The sequence below is a fragment of the Pholcus phalangioides genome, unplaced genomic scaffold, assembly GCF_987345545.1.
Source record: "Pholcus phalangioides strain wild (caught in Gottingen) unplaced genomic scaffold, Ppha-v1.0 ptg000007l_1, whole genome shotgun sequence".
Classification (NCBI taxonomy): domain Eukaryota; kingdom Metazoa; phylum Arthropoda; class Arachnida; order Araneae; family Pholcidae; genus Pholcus; species Pholcus phalangioides.
In genome coordinates, this window is record NW_028301600.1 from 7,936,888 (window position 1) to 7,942,022 (window position 5,135).

Genomic DNA, 5,135 nt, shown 5'->3' on the forward strand with positions numbered 1-5,135 from the left:
TCAATCATCCTGGATGTTGTGCGTAATATCTGCGGGGATTTACGGCAGAGAAGGAGCAGGAGTATTTTTACAGACATGAGTGAGAGTGTAAATGAAACTGACCGAGATTTAAGGTCTTAGTTACGTGTATATGATCCATATCCTGTCATTAACTAGCCCGGAACCTTGAGTGCAGGTATACCGTTCTCCATAAGATCGAAAACGAAAGCGGGCACTATATTTCGATTACATCGATACTTTGCTGTAGTTCATCAGCTAATACAGAAAATGGAGTGTTTAAGTACAGCTCTTACGGTAAAATGAGATAAATCGGTTATTATATGCATAATAACCGGGATTTTATCCGTTATTAAGCACAACAACCTGATTTTTACGACTTATTGTGCATACTAACCAGTCGTTTTGGACGGCTATTATGCATATTAACCGGTGATTATGCATGACATATGACCGGATTTATCACCTTACCCAGTGTTCGCAAATATGCATCTAGACGCATGATTCACGCATCAAAATTCAATTTGACTCCTCCAAATTTTGTTGAAGAGTGAACTCCTTCACATTTTAGGTTATTTTTTTAAATAGAGTTATTTCTCAGTTTTTCATTTAAAAAAAAAAATCGCTCTTTTCACAAAAATACCTCTTAAAACTTTGGAGAGGAGTGAAATTAATCTTTAAAATTATTCTTTCGGATAACACTGCATTCACTGTAACATACAGTTGACGTCACTTATTAGAATTAAGGATAATGTTATCATTCGGGTATTGTCATCACTTTTGCAAAGAACGGAACCGACCAATATTACAATATGGGAGAAAAATTAGTTTATTGTTATCGGGACTTTTTTCTCTCCCGTCGGAAGTTTTTTTTTTTTCGCGCATTCTGAAGCTAAGGTTTAACACAGGCATCTTCAACCTGTTGCTCGCGAGCACCACGGTGCTCCCTGAAGCACTCAGAGTGCTAGATGCTTGTGCCCGATTTCGTGCTCGTGAGCACTTGATCAACGTCCCAATTAAATTACCTTGTACAAATTGCATTCAAGGATTAAAATTATCCTGATTTCATGCAAGCGCACGTCAATCTTGCCGTGAGAGTGCTCTTCTTTTGATGATGCGTACAGTCAGTGGTCGCGACTAGGAAAAGGTTGAAGAACCCTGGTTTAACCAAACTAAAATGTTTTCTTGTAATTATCGTTATCAGGTTGCAAGACTATGTAGAAGACTAGAAGGTGTTAGACAAAACTTAAAAAAAAACAACCGGTGTGTGTGTGTGAGTGAGCGAGCTTATTAGATACATTCGCTAGAATGTAACCGATACGCTTATTGGTTGCATTTTTCAAGTATTATAAAAGAACTTTTATAACATTTTTATAGTGTAATCCCGGCTTTCGTGATCCGATCAACAAAAGCCAGACACTGTATTCGTCGATGACATTGATACTTTGCTATTGTTTAATCAGCCAGTAGAAATAATGGAAAACTTCAATACAGTGGCACAGTAAGACCTCGGTATACCACCATCATCACTTTTAACGTCGTCAGGCATATAACGTCACTTTTTATTGGTCCCTGCATATTAATGAATAGGGATTACTCGCTATTAAGTCATCCCGCTTATGAAGTCATTTTATATTCGGTCCCCAGGGGTGACGTTATACCAAGGTCTGACTGTATTTGGGATACTCTACAAGCTCTGGTCGAGTATAATCACCAAGCCCCGTTTTTTGAGTAATAAGGTAATGGAAAAAGTTTAATTACAGGAAAACTGTCATACGTTTAAAACTTGGATATGACTTTAAAACTTGTTTAAAAAATTTGGATATAAATTATATGCAAATTTCAGAGTGCTTATTAAAAGTAGAACTAAACATATTTATCAGTGAAGATAATTTTGATGAGTCTAGCATTGTTTAAAAAAAATTGTTAAAATTATAATGGTCAGATTTAGGAAAAAGAAGTGCAAGGGCATTTGAAAATTATGAGCGAAAAAAACATTTCAATAATGAAGAGAGAAAAGCATCTTTTTTCTCTATAATCTTCGTAATTCGGGATAACATCAATTGAGATAAGCCATAAATAACTTTTTATGGAATATTCTCTCTTCTGCGAGCAAATTGCTGTATAATTTACGGGGGATAAATGCCCCGCAAGCACTTCACAGGATTAAGATCAGCACTTTCCACACTATTGTTTGCCAATACGCATCTAGACGGGTATTTCACTCATGAAAATTCATTTTTATGCAAACACAAGGGCCTCAACAGACAAATTGCCCAACGAAGTGGCTGAAAAAAAAGATGCCCATATAAAAAATATGGATGTCAAATATAACCAAAATACCCAACATAAAAGCATATTTATATACAGGTATAATCTGTATATCTCGAAAATGATCAACAATATATAATACACTGCCCATCATAAAGATTATGGTTGTCTTATCTAACTATGGATAGCTTCTCGAATTATCCCAATACGTATGTTTATCGTGCTTTTTTTTTAAACGTGTCAATTATGTTGTAATTCACGACCCTCGGAGGTAAGCTATTCCACTTCTTAACCTATTAGAGAAAAACTCTCTGCGACACTTCAACTTGGAATTGTCCCTTACTAAACGATATTGGTGTCCCCTTGTCGAAGCAGTTGATTGACGGTGTATTAATCATGGTCCATCCGATCCATCCCATTGAAAATTTCAAACACATCGATCATATCCCCGACACCTGCGTTCCTCCAATGTAAACATATTCAAGAAATCAAGTCTCTCTCCATAGCTCAAACCCTGCCAACAAGAGCCTCGTAGCTCTTCTCTGCAACCCCTTCAACCAAGTCTATGTCCCTCTGTAGATATGGTCTCCAAAACCTTACGGCAGGCATACTCGTCTGGGACGAACTAAGCATCGGAAAAGCAGAAGAATGACTTCAAGAGAACACGAAGAGACCTTTTTAAGAATGAAACCGAACATTCTATTCGCTTTTTGACCACCGCTGAGGAATATTCAGAAAACCTAAGCTGTTCGTCAATGAGAATTCCCAAATCGGTGACCCTAGTTGCATTCAGGATAGTAATACTATTTAACTCGTAAGTGGAAAGTGGGTTGTTCGAACCAAAATGAGCGACATTACACTTATCGAAAGTTTTCAATAGTTGGCTGTTGCGATGACGAAGTCAGGAAAGGAAAAAAATTCAATTGCCCCTTCGGGGAATCGAACCTACGTCCTCTCACTTTGCCGGGTGAGTGCCCTAGATCGATTAGGTTCAATTCCCCGCGAGGGCAGTTGAATTTTCTTTCTTTCCTGAATTCATCTCCACATCAGCCAACTATTGAAAACCTTCTTATGGATAGTGGAGAGTGACATCACCTCCTTGGATAAGTCGCCATCGCCATCTGATGGCAATGTATTGTGAGCTCTGGCCTAGGTTAGGTCCGACCGTCCATGTACGGTCCCGTTCAGCGCACACGAGCTCCAAGGAAAGATTGATGTTCGTTCCCTTTGTAGTCTAGTGGTCTCGGGCACTCACCCGGCAAGCGAGAGGACGTAGGTTCGATTCCTCACAAGGGCAGTTGAATTTTTTTCTTTTCCTGAATTCATCTTCGCATCAGTCAGCTGCTGAAAACCTTCGTATGAATATCGGAGCGTGACCTCATATACATCCTCGAATGCACTTATCCACACGGAAGGTGTTGATGGCATTAGATCATCATAAAGACATTCAAAGACATAAAAAAGACTATTTCTCGGAAATATTAAATAATTCAAATTTAAAAAAAACTTGGAAACAAATAAAAAAACTTCTTGGTACGACCTCTGATAAAAGCGTTCCTAAACGTATTGATACAACTAACATAAGCTATATACCCCCCTTCCGCCCCGTTTAAATGAATATTTTGCCGAATTTCCAGCTACTCTTAACGCCCGATTCCAAAATCAATCTAGTAACTACTCAATTTCTCTTACCTCTGTATCTTCCACTCTGTTTCTTAATCCAATTACTGTATTTGAGGTTGAATCCATAATTTCTGCTTTGCCATTGAGTCGTTGTTTGGATAGTGGTGGTATTGCCCCCTTCATTACAAATCATATTAAAGTTCATCTCCGTATCGCTTGAATTCTCAACTACCCCATTAGTTTCACGCCATCTGTGAATTCGTTGACAATCCCATCGACACCCTGATCGCGTTTATCGATAGAAAGTGAAGATGGTATAGGCCTAAGGACACTCCCTTGAATTATTTCACCTGTCTAATCAGAAAATTCCCCGTTCACCATAACCCGTTGTGACCTATGTCTCAACACCACACATGATTTTTTATCCAATTCAACAGGTTACTCCCAATCTCATGTAAAAGCTTCAAGCCATGTTGGACCCGATCCAATGCCTTCTGAAAATTAAGATGAACAATGTCAACACTTTTGCCTTTCCCAAAAGCCTGAGTCACGTGATCATAGAAGCAAAAGAGGTTAGTTACACATATCTTATGTGTTGAAAAAGATGCCCTCTCCACTTGTTAATACAAGATTCCTCGAAAGACTGGTTATATTTGAAGATGATGATTTTGAGAAGAAAATTCATGTCTACCTCCAGGAGACTCGAACCCCGGTCTCTCTTTTGCCGGACGACGCTAAATTCAAATTCCAAATTTATTTCACCTATACATGTTACACAAGTACAGGAATTGTTAATGGTTACATCGATATTATACATACATGGATGTTGGTGGGATAAGGGACAAAATATCATGGTATGATCTGACAAGATCCCTCACCCCGAGTGAAAAATTGTCTCAAAAATAATATTAAAGCCTGGAAAAATCGAGATTGGACGATAGTTCTCAACGTTTCGGTGATTCCCGGATTTATGGATTGGTTTACTAGGGATATTTTCATAGCATTCGGATAAACACCAGTGGTCGGTGATAAATTGAATATGTGAGTCAACAGGGTGGATATAATTTTTTAACATGTTTGGTAATGAAGAGGGCAATACCACCACTATCCAAACACCGACTCAATGGCAAAGCAGCAATTATGAATTCAACCTCAAATACAGTAATTGGATTAAGAAACAGAGTGGAGGATTCAGAGATAAGAGAAATTGAGTAGTTACTAGATTGACTTTGGAATCGGGCGTT